Source organism: Entelurus aequoreus, linkage group LG14 (genome assembly GCF_033978785.1).
Source record: "Entelurus aequoreus isolate RoL-2023_Sb linkage group LG14, RoL_Eaeq_v1.1, whole genome shotgun sequence".
In the NCBI taxonomy this organism is placed as follows: domain Eukaryota; kingdom Metazoa; phylum Chordata; class Actinopteri; order Syngnathiformes; family Syngnathidae; genus Entelurus; species Entelurus aequoreus.
The window spans coordinates 64,670,821-64,698,320 of record NC_084744.1 but is presented as its reverse complement, the minus strand read 5'-3'; the positions used below and the strand labels follow the sequence as shown (position 1 = coordinate 64,698,320).

General features: G+C 41.6%; 1 long non-coding RNA gene across 1 annotated transcript in view; it reads left to right on the top strand.

The window, feature by feature from the left end:
* The window catches only part of LOC133665197 (uncharacterized), a 103,388-nt gene that overhangs the window by 3,476 nt on the left and 72,412 nt on the right, over positions 1 to 27,500 (top strand). The window contains exon 2 of the long non-coding RNA XR_009828721.1: positions 26,837 to 27,039. This is a non-coding gene — a long non-coding RNA (uncharacterized LOC133665197). The remainder of the gene's footprint in view (positions 1 to 26,836; positions 27,040 to 27,500) is intronic.

Genomic DNA, 27,500 nt, shown 5'->3' with positions numbered 1-27,500 from the left:
GTTTTTCCCTTATATGCACGTTTTTCCCTTATATGCACGTTTTTCCTTATATGCACGTTTTTTCTTATATGCGCGTTTTTTCCTTATATGCAGGTTTTTCCTTATATGCAGGTTTTTCCTTATAAGCAGGTTTTTCCTTATATGCGCGTTTTTCCTTATTTGCACGTTTTTCCCTTTTATGCGCGTTTTTCCTTATATGCGCGTTTTTTCCTTATATGCGCGTTTTTTCCTTATATGCGCGTTTTTTCCTTATGCGCGTTTTTCGTTATATGCACGTTTTTTCCTCATACGCGCGTTTTTTCCTTATACGCGCGTTTTTCCCTTATATGCGCATTTTTCCCTTATATGCGCGTTTTTCCCTCATATGCATGTTTTTCCTTATATGCGCGTTTTTCCCTTATATGCGCATTTTTTCCTTATATGCGCGTTTTTCCTTATATATGGGTTTTTCCGTAAATGCGCGTCTGCTTGTTTTGCCAGCAATGTCACAACGTTGCGTCATGTACGAAATTTTTTGAATAAAAAATACCGGTATTTTTCCGAAGCGGTATTGCACGGATTTTAATTCATACCTTTGTTAGTATTAATTCATAGGATTGACCTACTTTTAATCACACACTTCTACACAAGTGCGACTCAGTCAAAATGAAGCTCACCCTTTCCGCTCCACCGCCTCCTAATGAGTCAATTCATCAAGCGATGCTAATCGGAGGACACGTACTTTATCGGGAGAGCAACAGGTTGTGACAAGACCGTTGAAAAATGGCGTGAAGTTCTATTAAATACGCCGACAGCTGATAAATGGACTGTAAGTGTCGGAGAAAACCTCATTTTTAAAAAAAAAGAAAAGACCTCGCACATTATATAAAATATTATCATCACAGCCCCAGAGTTTGAACACACTCCTCGGGTGTTGTTGATTTTCACCTGGGCCACGGCAGAATCTTCCCGCGACAAAAAAAAAAAAAAAAAAAAAGGGCATCGGGTTTTCTCGCCGCACCCGTCACCGCGCAGCATCTGGCCCGGGTGAAAAAAACCGCCAAGATGTCGGTCGTGTGCCTGGTCTGGCTTCATTCCAAACACTTGAAACCAGCGCGAGCTCCACAGCTGGCCTCTCACTTGAAATATGCACCGCTGCTACAATTTGTGCAAAGCTATTAAACTCTCAAAGTCAGGGACGTCCAATTGCTCCCATTTGCACATAGCAAATTTTTTTTTTATCAGCACCCGAATATATATACTGTATATTGTACTACATAGGCTTGTATAGTACACACTATAGTATATAGTATAGGCTAATGAATGCTATTCTGTACTATACCGCCTCTAAAAAGCACCATTCCGCCATCTTTCCCCAGCCCCCAGTCGTCGTCACGTCCTGTCATTGCTGGTTTTACGAGCAGAGGAGCATGTTCGGCAGCGCGCACACACAGAGTACTTACAAGCAGACACAGTGTGTAGACAGAAAAGGGAGAACGGACGCATTTTGGCCTAAAAAGTAAAGCTAATGGTGAAGCTATTTCTAAATCATTAATCTTCGCCTTCGTAGCGACAAATAAAGTAAGTTTCTTACAAGTAGCGTTATCACTGGAGGGCGAGGAATAGCTAAACATGCTTCACTACACACCGTAGGAGGACACAATAGCTCACCGGCGTCACAATGTAAACAAACGCCATGGGTGGATCTACACTGTAATGATACCAAGTACAGGAGCGTATCAAGTCGATACTACTATGATCACATCGATATTTATCTTCTTTTGTTTTTAGAAAATGTATATTATGTTTATAAAGTCAGGAAATATGTCCCTGGACACAAGAGGACTTTGAATATGACCAATGTAACTACTTGGTATCGGATCGATACCTAAATGTGTGGTATCATCCAAAACTAATGTCAAGTATCAAAGCAGAGAAGAATAAGTGATTATTACATTTGACCATAAGTGTAGATACAACATGTTGAAAGAGAAAATAAGCAGATATTAACAGTAAATGAACAAGTAGATTAATAATCAATTTTTACAGTTTGTCCCTCATAATGTAGACAAAATAATAGAATGATAAATGACACAATATGGACACTAATTAGGAGTCCGTAATATCATCAAAAGGTTCAGAGAATCTGGAGAAATCACTGCACTCAAGCCATGATATTACGGACCGTCGATCCCTCAGGCGGTACTGCATCAAAAACCGACATCAGTGTGTAAAGGATATCACCACATGGGCTCAGGGAGACTTCAGAAAACCACTGTCAGTAACTACAGTTGGTCGCTACATCTGTAAGTGCGAGTTAAAACTCCACTATGCAACGCGAAAGACTTTTTATCAACAACACCCGGAAACGCCGCCGGCTTCGCCGGGCCCCGAGCTCATCTAAGACGGACTGACGCAAAGTGGAAAAGTGTTCTGTGGTCTGACGAGTCCACATTCACAAGTGCTTTTGGAAACCGTGGACGTCGTGTCCTCCGGAACAAAGAGGAAAAGAACCATCCGGATTGTTCTAGGGGAGACCGGATGCAATGGATGTCGAGTGGGTCTAGCATAATCTTGTGAGAGTCCAGTCCATAGTGGATCTAACATAATAGTGAGAGTCCAGTCCATAGTGGTTCTTACATAATAGTGAGAGAGTCCAGTCCATAGTGGATCTAACATAATAGTGTGAGAGTCCAGTCCATAGTGGATCTAACATAATAGTGAGAGTCCAGTCCATAGTGGATCTAACATAATAGTGAGAGTCCAGTCCATAGTGGATCTAACATAATAGTGTGAGAGTCCAGTCCATAGTGGATCTAACATAATAGTTAGAGTCCAGTCCATAGTGGATCTAACATAATAGTGTGAGAGTCCAGTCCATAGTGGATCTAACATAATAGTGAGAGTCCAGTCCATAGTGGATCTAACATAATAGTGTAAGAGTCCAGTCCATAGTGGATCTAACATAATACTTAGAGTCCAGTCCATAGTGGATCTTACATAATAGTGTGAGAGTCCAGTCCATAGTGGATCTAACATAATACTTAGAGTCCAGTCCATAGTGGATCTTACATAATAGTGTGAGAGTCCAGTCCATAGTGGATCTAACATAATAGTGTGAGAGTCCAGTCCATAGTGGATCTAACATAGTAGTGTGAGAGTCCAGTCCATAGTGGATCTAACATAATAGTGAGAGTCCAGTCCATAGTGGATCTAACATAATAGTGTGGGAGTCCAGTTCATAGTGGATCTAACATAATAGTTAGAGTCCAGTCCATAGTGGATCTAATATAATAGTATGAGAGTCCAGTCCATAGTGGATCTAACATAATAGTGAGAGTCCAGTCCATAGTGGATCTAACATAATAGTGTGAGAGTCCAGTCCATAGTGGATCTAACATAATAGTTAGAGTCCAGTCCATAGTGGATCTAACATAATAGTATGAGAGTCCAGTCCATAGTGGATCTAACATAATAGTGAGAGTCCAGTCCATAGTGGATCTAACATAATAGTGTGAGAGTCCAGTCCATAGTGGATCTAACATAATAGTTAGAGTCCAGTCCATAGTGGATCTAACATAATAGTGTGAGAGTCCAGTCCATAGTGGATCTAACATAATAGTGAGAGTCCAGTCCATAGTGGATCTAACATAATAGTGTAAGAGTCCAGTCCATAGTGGATCTAACATAATACTTAGAGTCCAGTCCATAGTGGATCTTACATAATAGTGTGAGAGTCCAGTCCATAGTGGATCTAACATAATACTTAGAGTCCAGTCCATAGTGGATCTTACATAATAGTGTGAGAGTCCAGTCCATAGTGGATCTAACATAATAGTGTGAGAGTCCAGTCCATAGTGGATCTAACATAGTAGTGTGAGAGTCCAGTCCATAGTGGATCTAACATAATAGTGAGAGTCCAGTCCATAGTGGATCTAACATAATAGTGTGGGAGTCCAGTTCATAGTGGATCTAACATAATAGTGTGAGATTCCAGTCCATAGTGGATCCAACATAATAGTGTGAGATTCCAGTCCATAGTGGATCTAACATAATAGTGAGAGACCAGTCCATAGTGGATCTAACATAATAGTGAGAGTCCAGTCCATAGTGGATCTAACATAATAGTTAGAGTCCAGTCCATAGTGGTTCTTACATAATAGTGTGAGAGTCCAGTCCATAGTGGATCTAACATAATAGTGTGAGAGTCCAGTCCATAGTGGATCTAACATAATAGTTAGAGTCCAGTCCATAGTGGATCTAACATAATAGTGTGAGAGTCCAGTCCATAGTGGATCTAACATAATACTTAGAGTCCAGTCCATAGTGGATCTTACATAATAGTGTGAGAGTCCAGTCCATAGTGGATCTAACATAATACTTAGAGTCCAGTCCATAGTGGATCTTACATAATAGTGTGGGAGTCCAGTCCATAGTGGATCTAACATAATAGTGTGAGAGTCCAGTCCATAGTGGATCTAACATAATAGTGTGAGAGTCCAGTCCATAGTGGATCTAACATAATAGTGAGAGTCCAGTCCATAGTGGATCTAACATAGTAGTGTGAGAGTCCAGTCCATAGTGGATCTAACATAATAGTGAGAGTCCAGTCCATAGTGGATCTAACATAATAGTGTGGGAGTCCAGTCCATAGTGGATCTAACATAATAGTGTGAGATTCCAGTCCATAGTGGATCTAACATAATAGTGTGAGATTCCAGTCCATAGTGGATCTAACATAATAGTGAGAGTCCAGTCCATAGGGGATCTAACATAATAGTGAGAGTCCAGTCCATAGTGGATCTAACATAATAGTGAGAGTCCAGTCCATAGTGGATCTAACATAATAGTGAGAGTCCAGTCCATAGTGGATCTAACATAATAGTGAGAGTCCAGTCCATAGTGGATCTAACATAATAGTGAGAGTCCAGTCCATAGTGGATCTAACATAATAGTGAGAGTCCAGTCCATAGTGGATCTAACATAATAGTGTGGGAGTCCAGTCCATAGTGGATCTAACATAATAGTGTGAGATTCCAGTCCATAGTGGATCTAACATAATAGTGTGAGATTCCAGTCCATAGTGGATCTAACATAATAGTGAGAGTCCAGTCCATAGGGGATCTAACATAATAGTGAGAGTCCAGTCCATAGTGGATCTAACATAATAGTGAGAGTCCAGTCCATAGTGGATCTAACATAATAGTGAGAGTCCAGTCCATAGTGGATCTAACATAATAGTGAGAGTCCAGTCCATAGTGGATCTAACATAATAGTGAGAGTCCAGTCCATAGTGGATCTAACATAATAGTGAGAGTCCAGTCCATAGTGGGGCCAGCAGGAGACCTCCCCGAGCGGTCCATCCCGGGTCCCGACTCTGGACAGCCAGCACATCCGAGCGACGTTTTCATGGCCGCCCCTGCTTATTTCAGCAAAACGATGCCGAGCCACGTGATACAACAGCGTGGTTTCGCAGTAAAAGAGTGCCATTGAAAACGTGCGGCGCAATTTGAAGCCTAAATTACCACAACGGAGACCCCGGACTGTTGACCAACTTGAAGCTCGTACATCAAGCATTGCCAACTTACCCTGGTTTTGGGTTTTGTCTTCTGTTTTACGAGTGGAAATGGAAAAAAAAAAAGTCTGTGTTTAAAACGACGGGCGTGCGTTTGAGGATTAATGCATGAAAGAAGGAAAGTCAGTATATCACAGGAATAATAATGCCACAATAACAAACGTTGCACTAATGCTCGACTTGCCCGACACGCAGGAAACCTCAATGGGCGCACGAGACCTTGAACGCGTGTTTGTGTGCGTCGACTAGCACGACTCCTTTATGTTTAATGAAGAGCAATCACCAGCCTGTGAGCTTCCTGGAAGGCAGCACAAAATGGCCGGAGGAGGAAGTCACATCCAAGGAAATAGAAGACAATCGAGTATAATGAGACCTTCAGGTAACCATGCGATGCTGGGAAATATCTAATTCACTGCCATCATATGGCAGTCTACACATATCTCTTATGTGTGGCTGCCATCATATTGCAGTCTACACATATCTCTTATGTGTGACTGCTATCATATTGCAGTCTACATGTATATCTTATGTGTGACTGCCATCATATTGCAGTCTACATGTATATCTTATGTGTGACTGCCATCATACTGCAGTCTACACGTATCTCTTATGTGTGACTGCCATCATACTGCAGTCTACACGTATCTCTTATGTGTGACTGCCATCATATTGCAGTCTACACATATCTCTTATGTGTGACTACCATCATATTGCAGTCTACATGTATATCTTATGTGTGACTGCCATCATATTGCAGTCTACATGTATATCTTATGTGTGACTGCCATCATACTGCAGTCTACACGTATCTCTTATGTGTGACTGCCATCATACTGCAGTCTACACGTATCTCTTATGTGTGACTGCCATCATATTGCAGTCTACACATATCTCTTATGTGTGACTACCATCATATTGCAGTCTACACATATCTCTTATGTGTGACTACCATCATATTGCAGTCTACACGTATCTCTTATGTGTGACTGCCATCATATTGCAGTCTACACGTATCTCTTATGTGTGACTGCCATCATATTGCAGTCTACACGTATCTCATATGTGTGACTGCCATCATATTGCAGTCTACATGTATCTCTTATGTGTGGCTGCCATCATATTGCAGTCTACACATATCTCTTATGTGTGACTGCCATCATATTGCAGTCTACATGTATATCTTATGTGTGACTGCCATCATACTGCAGTCTACACGTATCTCTTATGTGTGACTGCCATCATATTGCAGTCTACACGTATCTCTTATGTGTGACTGCCATCATATTGCAGTCTACACGTATCTCTTATGTGTGACTGCCATCATATCGCAGTCTACACGTATCTCTTATGTGTGACTGCCATCATATTGCAGTCTACACGTATCTCTTATGTGTGACTGCCATCATATTGCAGTCTACATGTATATCTTATGTGTGACTGCCATCATATTGCAGTCTACACGTATCTCTTATGTGTGACTGCCATCATATTGCAGTCTACACGTATCTCATATGTGTGACTGCCATCATATTGCAGTCTACATGTATCTCTTATGTGTGGCTGCCATCATATTGCAGTCTACACATATCTCTTATGTGTGACTGCCATCATATTGCAGTCTACATGTATATCTTATGTGTGACTGCCATCATACTGCAGTCTACACGTATCTCTTATGTGTGACTGCCATCATATTGCAGTCTACACGTATCTCTTATGTGTGACTGCCATCATATTGCAGTCTACACGTATCTCTTATGTGTGACTGCCATCATATCGCAGTCTACACGTATATCTTATGTGTGACTGCCATCATACTGCAGTCTACACGTATCTCTTATGTGTGACTGCCATCATATTGCAGTCTACATGTATATCTTATGTGTGACTGCCATCATATTGCAGTCTACACGTATCTCTTATGTGTGACTGCCATCATATTGCAGTCTACACGTATCTCTTATGTGTGACTGCCATCATATTGCAGTCTACACGTATCTCTTATGTGTGACTGCCATCATATTGCAGTCTACACGTATCTCTTATGTGTGACTGCCATCATATTGCAGTCTACACGTATCTCTTATGTGTGACTGCCATCATATTGCAGTCTACACGTATCTCTTATGTGTGACTGCCATCATATTGCAGTCTACACGTATCTCTTATGTGTGACTGCCATCATATTGCAGTCTACAAGTATCTCTTATGTGTGACTGCCATCATATTGCAGCCTACACGTATCTCTTATGTGTGACTGCCATCATACTGCAGTCTGCACGTATCTCTTATGTGCGACTGCCATCATACTGCAGTCTACACGTATCTCTTATGTGTGACTGCCATCATATTGCAGTCTACACGTATCTCTTATGTGTGACTGCCATCATATTGCAGTCTACATGTATATCTTATGTGTGACTGCCATCATATTGCAGTCTACACATATCTCTTATGTGTGACTGCCATCATATTGCAGTCTACATGTATATCTTATGTGTGACTGCCATCATATTGCAGTCTACACATATCTCTTATGTGTGACTGTCATCATATTGCAGTCCACACGTATCTCTCATGTGTGACTGCCATCATATTGCAGTCTGCACGTATCTCTTATGTGTGACTGCCATCATATTGCAGTCTACACGTATCTCTTATGTGTGACTGCCATCATATTGCAGCCTACACGTATCTCTTATGTGTGACTGCCATCATACTGCAGTCTGCACGTATCTCTTATGTGCGCCTGCCATCATACTGCAGTCTACACGTATCTCTTATGTGTGACTGCCATCATATTGCAGTCTACACGTATCTCATATGTGTGACTGCCATCATATTGCAGTCTACATGTATATCTTATGTGTGACTGCCATCATATTGCAGTCTACACATATCTCTTATGTGTGACTGCCATCATATTGCAGTCCACACGTATCTCTCATGTGTGACTGCCATCATATTGCAGTCTGCACGTATCTCTTATGTGTGACTGCCATCATATTGCAGTCTACACGTATCTCTTATGTGTGACTGCCATCATATTGCAGTCTACACGTATCTCTTATGTGTGACTGCATCATATTGCAGTCTACACGTATCTCTTATGTGTGACTGCCATCATATTGCAGTCTACATGTATCTCTTATGTGTGACTGCCATCATATTGCAGTCTACACGTATCTCTTATGTGTGACTGCATCATATTGCAGTCTACACGTATCTCTTATGTGTGGCTGCCATCATATTGCAGTCTGCATGTATCTCTTATGTGTGACTGCCATCATGTTGCAGTCTACACGTATCTCATATGTGTGACTGCCATCATATTGCAGTCTGCATGTATCTCTTATGTGTGGCTGCCATCATATTGCAGTCTACACGTATCTCTTATGTGTGACTGCCATCATATCGCAGTCTGCACGTCTCTCTTATGTGCGACTGCCATCATATTGCAGTCTACACGTATCTCTTATGTGTGACTGCCATCATATTGCAGTCTACACGTATCTCTTATGTGTGACTGCCATCATATTGCAGTCTACACATATCTCTTATGTGTGACTGCCATCATATTGCAGTCTACACGTATCTCTTATGTGTGACTGCCATCATATCGCAGTCTACACGTCTCTCTTATGTGCGACTGCCATCATATTGCAGTCTACACGTATCTCTTATGTGTGACTGCCATCATATTGCAGTCTACACGTATCTCTTATGTGCGACTGCCATCATATTGCAGTCTACAGGTATCTCTTATGTGTGACTGCCATCATATTGCAGTCTACACATATCTCTTATGTGTGACTGCCATCATATTGCAGTCTACACGTATCTCTTATGTGTGACTGCCATCATATTGCAGTCTACATGTATCTCTTATGTGTGACTGCCATCATATTGCAGTCTACACGTATCTCTTATGTGTGACTGCATTCATATTACAGTCTACACGTATCTCTTATGTGTGACTGCCATCATATCGCAGTCTACACGTATCTCTTATGTGCGACTGCCATCATACTGCAGTCTACACGTATCTCTTATGTGTGACTGTCATCATATTGCAGTCTGCACGTATCTCATATGTGTGACTGCCATCATATTGCAGTCTGCACGTATCTCTTATGTGTGACTACCATCATATTGCAGTCTACATGTATATCTTATGTGTGACTGCCATCATATTGCAGTCTACACGTATCTCTTATGTGTGACTGCCATCATATTGCAGTCTACACGTATCTTTTATGTGTGACTGCCATCATATTGCAGTCTACATGTATATCTTATGTGTGACTGCCATCATATTGCAGTCTACACGTATCTCATATGTGTGACTGCCATCATATTGCAGTCTACATGTATATCTTATGTGTGACTGCCATCATATTGCAGTCTACATGTATCTCTTATGTGTGACTGCCATCATATTGCAGTCTACACGTATCTCTTATGTGTGACTGCCATCATACTGCAGTCTACACGTATCTCTTATGTGTGACTGCCATCATATTGCAGTCTACACGTATCTCTTATGTGTGACTGCCATCATATTGCAGTCTACACGTATCTCTTATGTGTGACTGCCATCATATTGCAGTCTACACGTATCTCTTATGTGTGACTGCCATCATATTGCAGTCTACACGTATCTCTTATGTGTGACTGCCATCATATTGCAGTCTACACGTATCTCTTATGTGTGACTGCCATCATATTGCAGTCTACACGTATCTCTTATGTGTGACTGCCATCATATTGCAGTCTACACGTATCTCTTATGTGTGACTGCCATCATATTGCAGTCTACAAGTATCTCTTATGTGTGACTGCCATCATATTGCAGCCTACACGTATCTCTTATGTGTGACTGCCATCATATTGCAGTCTGCACGTATCTCTTATGTGCGACTGCCATCATACTGCAGTCTACACGTATCTCTTATGTGTGACTGCCATCATATTGCAGTCTACACGTATCTCTTATGTGTGACTGCCATCATATTGCAGTCTACATGTATATCTTATGTGTGACTGCCATCATATTGCAGTCTACACATATCTCTTATGTGTGACTGCCATCATATTGCAGTCTACATGTATATCTTATGTGTGACTGCCATCATATTGCAGTCTACACATATCTCTTATGTGTGACTGTCATCATATTGCAGTCCACACGTATCTCTCATGTGTGACTGCCATCATATTGCAGTCTACACGTATCTCTTATGTGTGACTGCCATCATATTGCAGTCTACACGTATCTCTTATGTGTGACTGCCATCATATTGCAGTCTACATGTATATCTTATGTGTGACTGCCATCATATTGCAGTCTACACGTATCTCTTATGTGTGACTGCCATCATGTTGCAGTCTACACGTATCTCATATGTGTGACTGCCATCATATTGCAGTCTGCATGTATCTCTTATGTGTGGCTGCCATCATATTGCAGTCTACACGTATCTCTTATGTGTGACTGCCATCATATCGCAGTCTGCACGTCTCTCTTATGTGCGACTGCCATCATATTGCAGTCTACACGTATCTCTTATGTGTGACTGCCATCATATTGCAGTCTACACGTATCTCTTATGTGTGACTGCCATCATATTGCAGTCTACACGTATCTCTTATGTGTGACTGCCATCATATTGCAGTCTACACGTATCTCTTATGTGTGACTGCCATCATATCGCAGTCTACACGTCTCTCTTATGTGCGACTGCCATCATATTGCAGTCTACACGTATCTCTTATGTGTGACTGCCATCATATTGCAGTCTACACGTATCTCTTATGTGCGACTGCCATCATATTGCAGTCTACAGGTATCTCTTATGTGTGACTGCCATCATATTGCAGTCTACACATATCTCTTATGTGTGACTGCCATCATATTGCAGTCTACACGTATCTCTTATGTGTGACTGCCATCATATTGCAGTCTACACGTATCTCTTATGTGTGACTGCCATCATATTGCAGTCTACACGTATCTCTTATGTGTGACTGCCATCATATTGCAGTCTACACGTATCTTTTATGTGTGACTGCCATCATATTGCAGTCTACATGTATATCTTATGTGTGACTGCCATCATATTGCAGTCTACACGTATCTCATATGTGTGACTGCCATCATACTGCAGTCTACACGTATCTCTTATGTGTGACTGCCATCATATTGCAGTCTACACTTAGCTCTTATGTGTGACTGCATTCATATTACAGTCTACACGTATCTCTTATGTGTGACTGCCATCATATTGCAGTCTACACATATCTCTTATGTGTGACTGCCATCATATTGCAGTCTACACGTATCTCTTATGTGTGACTGCCATCATATTGCAGTCTACATGTATCTCTTATGTGTGACTGCCATCATATTGCAGTCTACACGTATCTCTTATGTGTGACTGCATTCATATTACAGTCTACACGTATCTCTTATGTGTGACTGCCATCATATCGCAGTCTACACGTATCTCTTATGTGCGACTGCCATCATACTGCAGTCTACACGTATCTCTTATGTGTGACTGTCATCATATTGCAGTCTGCACGTATCTCATATGTGTGACTGCCATCATATTGCAGTCTGCACGTATCTCTTATGTGTGACTACCATCATATTGCAGTCTACATGTATATCTTATGTGTGACTGCCATCATATTGCAGTCTACACGTATCTCTTATGTGTGACTGCCATCATATTGCAGTCTACACGTATCTTTTATGTGTGACTGCCATCATATTGCAGTCTACATGTATATCTTATGTGTGACTGCCATCATATTGCAGTCTACACGTATCTCATATGTGTGACTGCCATCATATTGCAGTCTACATGTATATCTTATGTGTGACTGCCATCATATTGCAGTCTACATGTATCTCTTATGTGTGACTGCCATCATATTGCAGTCTACACGTATCTCTTATGTGTGACTGCCATCATACTGCAGTCTACACGTATCTCTTATGTGTGACTGCCATCATATTGCAGTCTACACGTATCTCTTATGTGTGACTGCCATCATATTGCAGTCTACACGTATCTCTTATGTGTGACTGCCATCATATTGCAGTCTACACGTATCTCTTATGTGTGACTGCCATCATATTGCAGTCTACACGTATCTCTTATGTGTGACTGCCATCATATTGCAGTCTACACGTATCTCTTATGTGTGACTGCCATCATATTGCAGTCTACACGTATCTCTTATGTGTGACTGCCATCATATTGCAGTCTACACGTATCTCTTATGTGTGACTGCCATCATATTGCAGTCTACAAGTATCTCTTATGTGTGACTGCCATCATATTGCAGCCTACACGTATCTCTTATGTGTGACTGCCATCATATTGCAGTCTGCACGTATCTCTTATGTGCGACTGCCATCATACTGCAGTCTACACGTATCTCTTATGTGTGACTGCCATCATATTGCAGTCTACACGTATCTCTTATGTGTGACTGCCATCATATTGCAGTCTACATGTATATCTTATGTGTGACTGCCATCATATTGCAGTCTACACATATCTCTTATGTGTGACTGCCATCATATTGCAGTCTACATGTATATCTTATGTGTGACTGCCATCATATTGCAGTCTACACATATCTCTTATGTGTGACTGTCATCATATTGCAGTCCACACGTATCTCTCATGTGTGACTGCCATCATATTGCAGTCTACACGTATCTCTTATGTGTGACTGCCATCATATTGCAGTCTACACGTATCTCTTATGTGTGACTGCCATCATATTGCAGTCTACATGTATATCTTATGTGTGACTGCCATCATATTGCAGTCTACACGTATCTCTTATGTGTGACTGCCATCATGTTGCAGTCTACACGTATCTCATATGTGTGACTGCCATCATATTGCAGTCTGCATGTATCTCTTATGTGTGGCTGCCATCATATTGCAGTCTACACGTATCTCTTATGTGTGACTGCCATCATATCGCAGTCTGCACGTCTCTCTTATGTGCGACTGCCATCATATTGCAGTCTACACGTATCTCTTATGTGTGACTGCCATCATATTGCAGTCTACACGTATCTCTTATGTGTGACTGCCATCATATTGCAGTCTACACGTATCTCTTATGTGTGACTGCCATCATATTGCAGTCTACACGTATCTCTTATGTGTGACTGCCATCATATCGCAGTCTACACGTCTCTCTTATGTGCGACTGCCATCATATTGCAGTCTACACGTATCTCTTATGTGTGACTGCCATCATATTGCAGTCTACACGTATCTCTTATGTGCGACTGCCATCATATTGCAGTCTACAGGTATCTCTTATGTGTGACTGCCATCATATTGCAGTCTACACATATCTCTTATGTGTGACTGCCATCATATTGCAGTCTACACGTATCTCTTATGTGTGACTGCCATCATATTGCAGTCTACACGTATCTCTTATGTGTGACTGCCATCATATTGCAGTCTACACGTATCTCTTATGTGTGACTGCCATCATATTGCAGTCTACACGTATCTTTTATGTGTGACTGCCATCATATTGCAGTCTACATGTATATCTTATGTGTGACTGCCATCATATTGCAGTCTACACGTATCTCATATGTGTGACTGCCATCATACTGCAGTCTACACGTATCTCTTATGTGTGACTGCCATCATATTGCAGTCTACACTTAGCTCTTATGTGTGACTGCATTCATATTACCGTCTACACGTATCTCTTATGTGTGACTGCCATCATATTGCAGTCTACACATATCTCTTATGTGTGACTGCCATCATATTGCAGTCTACACGTATCTCTTATGTGTGACTGCCATCATATCGCAGTCTACACGTCTCTCTTATGTGTGACTGCCATCATATCGCAGTCTGCACGTCTCTCTTATGTGTAATTGCCATCTACTGGTCATACTTATCATTACACCATGTAACAAATGAAATAGTTTTGAGGTCGGTAAGCACAACCAGAATTGTTCCGTACATTAGGCGTCTTATAGTCCGGAAAATACGGTAGTTTATAAAAACTCCGTGGTCTCTTGCTGTCTATCTATATTTCATTTTCTGTTTAAGGAGCCCGGAGGAAAAAAACCCTAATAAATACGTTATAAACTTAGAAAAACAAGAAAAGTGAATTCCCCATAAAGCATCTCTTTCACTCACCATGAATAAATCAAAAATGTTTCTCCAAATTCCAAGCCACATTTTCGAGTAAAGGGCGGGCGATGCATTGTTAATGCGCGCGAAACGTCTGCATCTTGAAACGTGAGATTTGAATATACGTCGGTAAGTGCGCGTGTGGCGCTACCTTTCATCTTCAAGAGCACCGGCTCAGTGTCAACCTGCCAGCTGATAAAAGGCTTTTCTGCGTTCCCCCACACCCCACCCTTCTTCCGTCTGCGGTCGTCAAAGCAAAGGTGGTGCATCAGAATGTGGCAGGAAGATGAACAACCACCGGAATGCTAAGACAATCGGCGTCCATATCGGAAGAGTCGGGGACGAAAAAGGTGTGTACGCCCACCCCGGGACGGCAAAGACCAGGGAGCGATTATGGCAGAACCGTTCCTAGTCCTCAACCATCGTGCACAAACTACACACCGGTTAATACCCCCAAACGCACAGGCAGAGTCCCATGGCCTAGTGGTTAGAGTGTCCGCCCTGAGATGGGTAGGTTGTGAGTTCAAACCCCGGCCGAGTCATACCAAAGACTATAAAAATGGGACCTGCTTGGTACTCCGCTTCAAGGGTTGGAATTGGGGGTTAAGTCACCAAAAATGATTCCTGGGCGCAGTCACTGCTGCTGCTCACTGCTCCCCTCATCTCCCAGGGGGTGATCAAGGGTGATGGGTCAAATGCAGAGAATAATTTTGTCGCACCGAGTATGTGTGAGACAAATATTGGTACTTTAAACTTAAAATAAAAAATCATTATTGAGGGCTGACACGCACAGCTGAAATGCGTCCGTGGTTGATCGTGCCAATTTTGCCCCACGTAGTGTGTGTGTGTGTGTGTGTGTGTGTGTGTGTGTGTGTGTGTGTGTGTGTGTGTGTGTGTGTGTGTGTGTGTGTGTGTGTGTGTGTGTGTGTGTGTGTGTGTGTGACAATCATTAGTACTTTAAACTTAAAAAAAAAAAAAAAACATCATTATTGAAGGCTGACACGCACAGCTGAAATGCGTCCGTGGTTGATCGTGCCAATTTTGCCCCACCTAGTGTGTGTGTGTGTGTGTGTGTGTGTGTGTGTGTGTGTGTGTGTGTGTGTGTGTGTGTGTGTGTGTGTGTGTGTGTGTGTGTGTGTGTGTGTGTGTGTGTGTGACAATCATTGGTACTTTAAACTTAAAAAAAAAAAAAAAATCATTATTGAAGGCTGACACGCACAGCTGAAATGCGTCCGTGGTTGATCGTGCCAATTTTGCCCCACCTAGTGTGTGTGTGAGTGTGACAATCATTGGTACTTTAAACTTAAAAAAAAAAAAAAACATCATTATTGAAGGCTGACACGCACAGCTGAAATGCGTCCGTGGTTGATCGTGCCAATTTTGCCCCATGTAGTGTGTGTGTGTGTGTGTGTGTGTGTGTGTGTGTGTGTGTGTGTGTGTGTGTGTGTGTGTGTGTGTGTGTGTGTGTGTGTGTGTGTGTGTGTGTGTGTGTGACAATCATTAGTACTTTAAACTTAAAAAAAAAAAAAAAACATCATTATTGAAGGCTGACACGCACAGCTGAAATGCGTCCGTGGTTGATCGTGCCAATTTTGCCCCACCTAGTGTGTGTGTGTGTGTGTGTGTGTGTGTGTGTGTGTGTGTGTGTGTGTGTGTGTGTGTGTGTGTGTGTGTGTGTGTGTGTGTGTGTGTGTGACAATCATTGGTACTTTAAACTTAAAAAAAAAAAAAAAATCATTATTGAAGGCTGACACGCACAGCTGAAATGCGTCCGTGGTTGATCGTGCCAATTTTGCCCCACCTAGTGTGTGTGTGAGTGTGACAATCATTGGTACTTTAAACTTAAAAAAAAAAAAAAACATCATTATTGAAGGCTGACACGCACAGCTGAAATGCGTCCGTGGTTGATCGTGCCAATTTTGCCCCATGTAGTGTGTGTGTGTGTGTGTGTGTGTGTGTGTGTGTGTGTGTGTGTGTGTGTGTGTGTGTGTGTGTGTGTGTGTGTGTGTGTGTGTGTGTGTGTGACAATCATTAGTACTTTAAACTTAAAAAAAAAAAAAAAACATCATTATTGAAGGCTGACACGCACAGCTGAAATGCGTCCGTGGTTGATCGTGCCAATTTTGCCCCGCCTAGTGTGTGTGAGTGTGACAATCATTGGTACTTTAAACTTAAAAAAAAAAAAAACATCATTATTGAAGGCTGACACGCACAGCTGAAATGCGTCCGTGGTTGATCGTGCCAATTTTGCCCCACGTAGTGTGTGTGTGTGTGTGTGTGTGTGTGTGTGTGTGTGTGTGTGTGTGTGTGTGTGTGTGTGTGTGTGTGTGTGACAATCATTGGTACTTTAAACTTAAAAAAAAAAAAAAAATCATTATTGAAGGCTGACACGCACAGCTGAAATGCGTCCGTGGTTGATCGTGCCAATTTTGCCCCACCTAGTGTGTGTGTGAGTGTGACAATCATTGGTACTTTAAACTTAAAAAAAAAAAAAAACATCATTATTGAAGGCTGACACGCACAGCTGAAATGCGTCCGTGGTTGATCGTGCCAATTTTGCCCCATGTAGTGTGTGTGTGTGTGTGTGTGTGTGTGTGTGTGTGTGTGTGTGTGTGTGTGTGTGTGTGTGTGTGTGTGTGTGTGTGTGTGTGTGTGTGTGTGTGTGTGTGACAATCATTGGTACTTTAAACTTAAAAAAAAAAAAAAACATCATTATTGAAGGCTGACACGCACAGCTGAAATGCGTCCGTGGTTGATCGTGCCAATTTTGCCCCATGTAGTGTGTGTGTGTGTGTGTGTGTGTGTGTGTGTGTGTGTGTGTGTGTGTGTGTGTGTGTGTGTGTGTGTGTGTGTGTGTGTGTGTGTGTGTGTGTGTGTGTGTGACAATCATTGGTACTTTAAACTTAAAAAAAAAAAAAAAATCATTATTGAAGGCTGACACGCACAGCTGAAATGCGTCCGTGGTTGATCGTGCCAATTTTGCCCCACCTAGTGTGTGTGTGAGTGTGACAATCATTGGTACTTGAAACTTAAAAAAAACAAAAAACATCATTATTGAAGGCTGACACGCACAGCTGAAATGCATCCGTGGTTGATCGTGCCAATTTTGCCCCACGTAGTGTGTGTGTGTGTGTGTGTGTGTGTGTGTGTGTGTGTGTGTGTGTGTGTGTGTGACAATCATTGGTACTTTAAACTTAAAAAAAGAAAAAAAATCATTATTGAAGGCTGACACGCACAGCTGAAATGCGTCCGTGGTTGATCGTGCCAATTTTGCCCCACCTAGTGTGTGTGTGAGTGTGACAATCATTGGTACTTTAAACTTTAAAAAAAACAAAAACATCTTTATTGAAGGCTGACACGCACAGCTGAAATGCATCCGTGGTTGATCGTGCCAATTTTGCCCCACCTAGTGTGTGTGTGTGACAATCATTGGTACTTTAAACTTAAAAAAAAAAAAAAAAAATCATTATTGAAGGCTGACATGCACAGCTGAAATGCATCCGTGGTTGATCGTGCCAATTTTGCCCCACCTAGTGTGTGTGTGTGACAATCATTGGTACTTTAAACTTAAAAAAAAAAAAAAAAAATCATTATTGAAGGCTGACATGCACAGCTGAAATGCGTCCGTGGTTTTTCGTGCCAATTTTGTGTGCGCTAATAAATAAATAAAAACGGTGCGCTCGCAGCCTTATGTTCTGTGTGGTGTGACCGCATAAACCAAGTTCTTGTTTCCCGTGCGCTTTTTGACGGTTATTACGCGGTGCCGTTTACATGTTGGTTCTGACTACTGTTTACTAAACGAGGCAAAATGCCGTAAGAAGAAAAAAAATTAACAATTACATTTCGTAATCGAATTCCTCGAGTTACTCGAGGAATCGTTTAAGCTCTAGTATTTTTTTAGTAGGTATTTGTACAGAATTAGAGCATTGATGACTTTGTCCAGTATTTGTCCAGTTCCTTGATACAAGTACTTAGGCTTCCTTCGGTCCATGTAGTCTGCTTGGTACTCCGCATCGAGGGTTGGAATTGGGGGTTAAATCGCCAAAAATGATTCCCGGGCGCGGTAACCGCTGCTGCTCACTGCTCCCCTCACCTCCCAGGGGGGTGATCAAGGGTGATGGGTCAAATGCAGAGAATTAGTTCGCCCCACCTAGTGTGTTTTACAATCATTGGTACTTTAAACTTAAAAAACTTTAAAAAATTCATTACTGAAGGCTGACACGCACAGCTGAAATGCATCCGTGGTTGATCGTGCCAATTTTGTGTGCGCTAATAAAAAAAAAACGGTGCGCTCGCAGCCCTACGTTCTGTGTGGTGTGACCGCATAAACCAAGTTTTAGAGAATAATTTTGCCACACCTCACACCACAATCATTGGCATAAAAAAATAAAAAATAAAAAATTGCCACCGGCTGACACCCAGGCGGCGTTGGAGCGTCCGCACCCGCAATCACGCTAACAATGATGGTGTGTGACGAGGGCGGACCGGAATACCAAGCTGTCCTGACGACGGCGGAATATGAAATGGGGGCAATTTTCCCTCATTTTCGCTTTGGCTTTCATCGTCGGGAAACCTGGTTGTTTCAGCCGGCAGAGTGTCCGTAAAATGAAAAGACTGGATGTAAAAAAAAAATTTTTTTTAAAAATGGAGGCCAAAGTGCGATTTCTTTGATCTTTTCCTTGTATTGTTTCCTACAGTGGTGGTCAAAAGTGTACATACACTTGTACAGAACATCATGTCATGGCTGTCTTGAGTTTCCAATCATTTCTATACTAATGATGTCTTTAGTGTTTGTTTTGTTGCGTCTGACCAGCTCCTCCTCCCAGGGAATCTAAATTACTGGTCAATCCCAAGTTCTTTCGATGACATATATGCTGAGTAAAAAGGACCATCAAGACAGAATTGGAATATTTTCAAGTTTTACTGAAATTTCAGGAGATCAGCTTAATCAATACAGTAGGTGGGTCCCACATCAAACTTAAGAGAGTCAATGACTTCAACATAAAAGTAGGTGACAGTGTCATCACCAGGAAAGATGAGGTCACCTACCTAGGTTCCATTCTAGAGGCTAACCTTTCCTGTGACAAAATGGCAACCAAGGTAATCAAAAAGGTTAACCAACGAACAAGATTTCTCTACAGAATTTCCTCTCTGGTCAACAAAAGCACCTTGAGGATTCTGGCGGGAACTCTCGTTCAACCCTTTTTCGATTATGCATGCACCTCCTGGTACCCTAGCACCTCCAAAACCCTCAAATCTAAACTCCAAACATCTCAGAACAAGCTAGTCAGGTTACTTCTAGACCTCCACCCCAGATCCCACCTCACTCCTACCCACTTCTCTAAAGTGGGCTGGCTCAAGGTGGAGGACAGAGTTAAACAACTTGCACTGAGCCTAGTCTATAAAATCCGCTACACCTCCCTGATACCGAAGTACATGTCAAACTACTTCCTTAACGTAAATGACCGCCATAACCACAACACCAGGGGGTGCTCCACTAACCACGTTAAACCCAGATTCCGAACTAACAAAGGTCTTAACTCATTCTCTTTCTATGCCACATCAATGTGGAATGCGCTCCCAACAGGTATAAAAGAAAGGGCATCTCTATCCTCCTTCAAAACCGCAATAAAAGTTCACCTCCAGGCAGCTACAACCCTAAACTAACATCCTCCCCGGATTGCTAATAATCAAATGTAAACAATCAAATGCAGATACTTTTTCTTTTTCTTATGCCTTCTGATCTCTCTCTCTCTCTCTCTCTCTCTCTCTCTCTCTCTCTCTCTCTCTCTCTCCACTACTTGATGTCCATACCCCCCCCCCCCCCATTCTCCCCCTCCACACCCCTGATTGTAAATAATGTAAATAATTCAATGTGATTATCTTGTGTGATGACTGTATTATGATGATAGTATATATGATAGTATATATCTGTATCATGAATCAATTTAAGTGGACCCCGACTTAAACAAGTTGAAAAACTTATTCGGGTGTTACCATTTAGTGGTCAATTGAACGGAATATGTACTTCACTGTGCAACCTACTAATAAAAGTCTCAATCAATCAATCAATCAAACATTCGGCTACTCTAGTTGATCTGACATTCAAACGGAAAAGCCAACTCCTTGCACACAAAGAAAGCCCCCACCTCCCCCCAACACCCCCCCCCCCCCCCCCTCGCAACACTGATAAGGAAAGATGTGGGGGTTGTATTCACATTCCGATGGTTAAGACACCTAACAGGCATCTGAGGACAATGAGAAACTGGTAGAATATACAAAGGAAAAGTACTAGCTGATCCAAACATGTCTATGAATAGAGAAATAACTCTTAAACATATATGCATTTTCCACAGTTTATACAATGACAACAGAGGCTTCAATACACATGTCCTGGCCTGTCCCCAGACCATGGCACAATAAGACAAACTTGTGCAGCTTGAACAGATAAACACGGTCTAAAGAAATATATTCTCCCGTCCCTATTATTGTTCTTTGTTGTCTGCTAGTTTTGTTTTCCATCACTGCACCTCCACCATGAAATGTGGGTAATGCGATACTGCATTTTTGAACAATTTCCATCATACTTAATGGGTCAGAGATGGTGTAGTGTTGTGTTCACCTTTGTTCTCTTCCCACGCAGTGACAATGGGAATGTAATTTAATGGTTACACAGCCGGTCTGGACTCATCCCTCACATAAATGCGTGAACAATGCAGTTCCCTCGATGCGAAGACCGGAAGAGATGACACTTTATTATCTGCTCGCAGATGCTACATGGTGGGTGTTTTAAGCACCAACACCAATCCCACTCTTTAATACTTCAATCACAGGCAAGGTTCTTACAGGAATGAGGCAACACAAATCCTATGGACCCACTGTAAGTCGGCCCATGTTCAGTCCATTGTTCACTGGAAGAAACCAGTTAAGCGGTTTATTAAGTGTCTTTTGGACACGCCAGTACAGTATGTTAAAATTGATGAATTCAGAAGAGGGGAAAATCTTAGACCTGAAGCAGAACCGACACACCGTCAAAGACAACTAGTCCTGGATAAATTAACCAAGCCCACTTCTTATTGCTTTAATCAGACCGAAGATTCACACAGGAATGAGGCAAAAATTCATCGAGATCCACTGTGAATTGGCCCTTTGATGGACCAGTCCAAGGTCTGGTCTATCTTTCACTGAAAGAAACCGAATATGCGGTACAGAAAAAGGAAACAGAACCTCTACACCCTCAAAGACACCTAGTCCTGGATAAATTAACCAACCCCACTCCTTATTTTTGCAGTCACACCCAAGATTCACACAGGAATGAGGCAAAATCGAATCCAGATCCACTGTGAATTGGCGCTTTGATTGACCACTCCATGGTCTGGTCCATCTTGCAATAAATAAATGGGATACGCAGTATAGAAAAGGAATGTTTTTGGTACATACAAGTACAGTATGTTAGCATTGATGAATTCAGAAGACGTGAACGGAACATCTTAGACCTGAAGCAGAACCTACACACCCTCAAAGACACCTGGTCCTGGATAAATTAACCAACCCCCCTTCTTATTGCTTTAGTCACACACAAGATTCACACAGGAATGAGGCAAAATCTAATCCAGATCCACTGTGGGTTGGCCCGTTGATTGACCAGTCCATGGTCTGTTGCATCTTTCACTAAAAGAAACGGAATATGCGGTACATAAAATGAAGCTCAGAACCTCTACACCCTCAAAGACACCTAGTCCTGGATAAATTAACCAACCCCACTCCTTATTTCTTCAGTCACACCCAAGATTCACACAGGAATGAGGCAAAATCTAATCCAGATCTACTGTGGGTTGGCCCTTTGATTGAACAGTCCATGGTCTGTTGCATCTTTCACTAAAAGAAACGGAATATGCGGTACATAAAATGAAGCGCAGAACCTCTACACCCTCAAAGACACCTAGTCCTGGATAAATTAACCAACCCCACTCCTTATTTCTTCAGTCACACCCAAGATTCACACAGGAATGAGGCAAAATCGAATCCAGATCCACTGTGAATTGGCGCTTTGACCACTCCATGGTATGGTCCATCCTTCACTAAAATAAATGGTATACGCAGTATAGAAATTAATGGTTTTGGTACACACAGCAGACTTTAACAGACAATCTTAGACCTGAAGCAGAACCTACACACCCTCAAAGACACCTGGTCCTGGATAAATTAACCAACCCCCCTTCTTATTGCTTTAGTCACACACAAGATTCACACAGGAATGAGGCAAAATCTAATCCAGATCCACTGTGGGTTGGCCCTTTGATTGACCAGTCCATGGTCTGTTGCATCTTTCACTAAAAGAAACGGAATATGCGGTACATAAAATGAAGCGCAGAACCTCTACACCCTCAAAGACACCTAGTCCTGGATAAATTAACCAACCCCACTCCTTGTTTCTTCAGTCACACCCAAGATTCACATAGGAATGAGGCAAAATCGAATCCAGATCCACTGTGAATTGGCGCTTTGACCACTCCATGGTATGGTCCATCTTTCACTAAAAGAAATGGTATACGCAGTATAGAAATTAATAGTTTTGGTACACACAGCAGACTTTAACAGACAATCTTAGACCTGAAGCAGAACCTACACACCCTCAAAGACACCTAGTACTGGATAAATTAACCAACCCCGCCTTCTTATTGCCATAGTCACACCCAAGATTCACACAGGAATGAGGCAAAATCTAATCCAGATCCACTGTGGGTTGGCCCTTTGATTGACCAGTCCATGGTCTGTTGCATCTTTCATTAAAAGAAACGGAATATGCGGTACATAAAATGAAGCGCAGAACCTCTACACCCTCAAAGACACCTAGTCCTGGATAAATTAACCAACCCCGCTCCTTATTTCTTCAGTCACACCCAAGATTCACACAGGAATGAGGCAAAATCTAATCCAGATCCACTGTGAATTGGCGCTTTGACCACTCCATGGTATGGTCCATCCTTCACTAAAAGAAATGGTATACGCAGTATAGAAATTAATGGTTTTGGTACACACAGCAGACTTTAACAGACAATCTTAGACCTGAAGCAGAACCTACACACCCTCAAAGACACTTGGTCCTGGATAAATTAACCAACCCCCCTTGGTATTGCTTTAGTCACACACAAGATTCACACAGGAATGAGGCAAAATCTAATCCAGATCCACTGTGGGTTGGCCCTTTGATTGACCAGTCCATGGTCTGTTGCATCTTTCACTAAAAGAAACGGAATATGCGGTACATAAAATGAAGCGCAGAACCTCTACACCCTCAAAGACACCTAGTCCTGGATAAATTAACCAACCCCACTCCTTATTTCTTCAGTCACACCCAAGATTCACACAGGAATGAGGCAAAATCGAATCCAGATCCACTGTGAATTGGCGCTTTGACCACTCCATGGTATGGTCCATCTTTCACTAAAAGAAATGGTATACGCAGTATAGAAATTAATGGTTTTGGTACACACAGCAGACTTTAACAGACAATCTTAGACCTGAAGCAGAACCTACACACCCTCAAAGACACCTAGTCCTGGACAAATTAACCAACCCCCCTTCTTATTTCTTCAGTCACACACAAGATTCACACAGGAATGAGGCAAAATCTAATCCAGATCCACTGTGGGTTGGCCCTTTGATTGACCAGTCCATGGTCTGTTGCATCTTTCACTAAAAGAAACGGAATATGCGGTACATAAAATGAAGCGCAGAACCTCTACACCCTCAAAGACACCTAGTCCTGGATAAATTAACCAACCCCACTCCTTATTTCTTCAGTCACACCCAAGATTCACACAGGAATGAGGCAAAATCTAATCCAGATCCACTGTGGGTTGGCCCTTTGATTGACCAGTCCATGGTCTGTTGCATCTTTCACTAAAAGAAACGGAATATGCGGTACATAAAATGAAGCGCAGAACCTCTACACCCTCAAAGACACCTAGTCCTGGATAAATTAACCAACCCCACTCCTTATTTCTTCAGTCACACCCAAGATTCACACAGGAATGAGGCAAAATCTAATCCAGATCCACTGTGGGTTGGCCCTTTGATTGACCAGTCCATGGTCTGTTGCATCTTTCACTAAAAGAAACGGAATATGCGGTACATAAAATGAAGCGCAGAACCTCTACACCAGGGGTCACCAACGCGGTGCCCGCGGGCACCAGGTAGCCCGTAAGGACCAGATGAGTAGCCCGCCGGCCTGTTCTAAAAATAGCTCAAATAGCAGCACTTACCAGTGAGCTGCCTCTATTTTTTAAATTGTATTTATTTACTAGCAAGCTGGTCTCGCTTTGCCTGACATTTTTAATTCTAAGAGAGACAAAACTCAAATAGAATTTGAAAATCCAAGAAAATATTTTAAAGACTTGGTCTTCACTTGTTTAAATAAATTCATTATTTTTTTTACTTTGCTTCTTATAACTTTCAGAAAGACAATTTTAGAGAAAAAATGCAACCTTAAAAATGATTTTAGGATTTTTAAACACATATACCTTTTTACCTTTTAAATTCCTTCCTCTTCTTTCCTGACAATTTAAATCAATGTTCAAGTAAATATATATTTTTTATTTTAAAGAATAATAAATACATTTTAATTTAATTCTTCATTTTAGCTTCTGTTTTTTCGACTAAGAATATTTGTGAAATATTTCTTCAAACTTATTATGATTAAAATTCAAAAAAATTATTCTGGCAAATCTAGAAAATCTGTAGAATCATATTTAAATCTTATTTCAAAGTCTTTTGAATTTCTTATAAAATTTTTGTTCTGGAAAATCTAGAAGAAATAATGATTTGTCTTTGTTAGAAATATAGCTTGGTCCAATTTGTTATATATTTTAACAAAGTGTAGATTGGATTTTAACCTATTTAAAACATGTCAATAAAATTCTAAAATTAATCTTAAACAGGAAAAATTACTAATGATGTTCCATAAATTATTTTTTGAAGTTTTTCTCTTCTTTATTTCGGTTGAATTTTGAATTTTAAAGAGTCGAAATTGAAGATAAACTATGTTTCAAAATTTAATTTTCATTTTTTTCGTGTTTTCTCCTCTTTTAAACCGTTCAATTAAGTGTAAATATCATTAATTATTAATAATAACATAGAGTTAAAGGTAAATTGAGCAAATTGGCTATTTCTGGCAATTTATTTAAGTGTGTATCAAACTGGTAGCCCTTCGCATGAATCAGTACCCAAGAAGTAGCTCTTGGTTTCAAAAAGGTTGGTGACCCCTGCTCTACACCCTCAAAGACACCTAGTCCTGGATAAATTAACCAATCCCACTCCTTATTTCTTCAGTCACACCCAAGATTCACACAGGAATGAGGCAAAATCGAATCCAGATCCACTGTGAATTGGCGCTTTGACCACTCCATGGTATGGTCCATCTTTCACTAAAAGAAATGGTATACGCAGTATAGAAATTAATGGTTTTGGTACACACAGCAGACTTTAACAGACAATCTTAGACCTGAAGCAGAACCTACACACCCTCAAAGACACCTGGTCCTGGATAAATTAACCAACCCCCCTTCTTATTGCTTTAGTCACACACAGGATTCACACAGGAATGAGGCAAAATCTAATCCAGATCCACTGTGGGTTGGCCCGTTGATTGACCAGTCCATGGTCTGGTCCATCTTATACCAAAAGAAACGGGATAAGCGGTATAGAATATGAGTGTGTTTGGTACACGCAAGTAGAGTATGTTAATGTTGATCAATTCAGAAGCAGTGAACGGAATCTCTTGGACCTAAAGCAAAACCTACACACCCTCAAAGACAAACTGTTTTTAAGGGGTCTTATCCAAGCTTTTAAATTGGTTTTGGATCCCAGTGGTTTGCTGATATCAACGTTGGGGATTTAGTGGTCCATGGTTGCGGTAGGGTGTGCATTTTAGTGATAGAATTTTGAATGCAAAAGGATACCGTGATGAGATCCTGTGGTCCATTCACCCGTGACCGTGATCCATGTAGCAGCATGGCAATACACGCCCCCATGTTGAAAATTGTGGTCACACCAGATGCTGATTAGTCTTCTTTTACAGGACGCTGATTCAGTTCAAACACATTGGAAGATCCTTGCATCTGTGCCCTGGAGCCTGGGGGTCTGGGCGTGGAAAGGCTCGGAGAAGCAGCTGGCAATTTTGAGGGACCAAAACACAGAGCTCCTGCAGAGCCACCCCAGGGAGAACCGGGGACTGGTCACCGGTTACTCTGGACGCCTTTCAGTCACTGGGACTTCATTGAGGTACACAATCAGTCAGTGACATGTTTTTCCCTTTCTGGACCTGGTTTGTTTTGTTGAGGAGTTGTGTGTTTTAGTTTTGTGAAAACAATATGGTATCTGCCCGTGGATTTTGTTTTTGAAATGACAAACTGTTTGGTGGCGCGCTTGAACCCAGCAGCTTCTCTCCCCAAGCTTTGGAAAGTTGCTCCAGAGAATTGGCAAGGGACAAATTGTGACTTGATTCTTTATGTGTTGCTGGAACGGATGAATTGACAACGAAGAATCTTTAAAGCAGGGGTCACCAACGCGGTGCCCGCGGGCACCAGGTAGCCCGTAAGGACCAGATGAGTAGCCCGCTGGCCTGTTCTAAAAATAGCTCAAATAGCAGCACTTACCAGTGAGCTGCCTCTATTTTTTAAATTGTATTTATTTACTAGCATCGCTTTTCCCGACATTTTTAATTCTAAGAGAGACAAAACTCA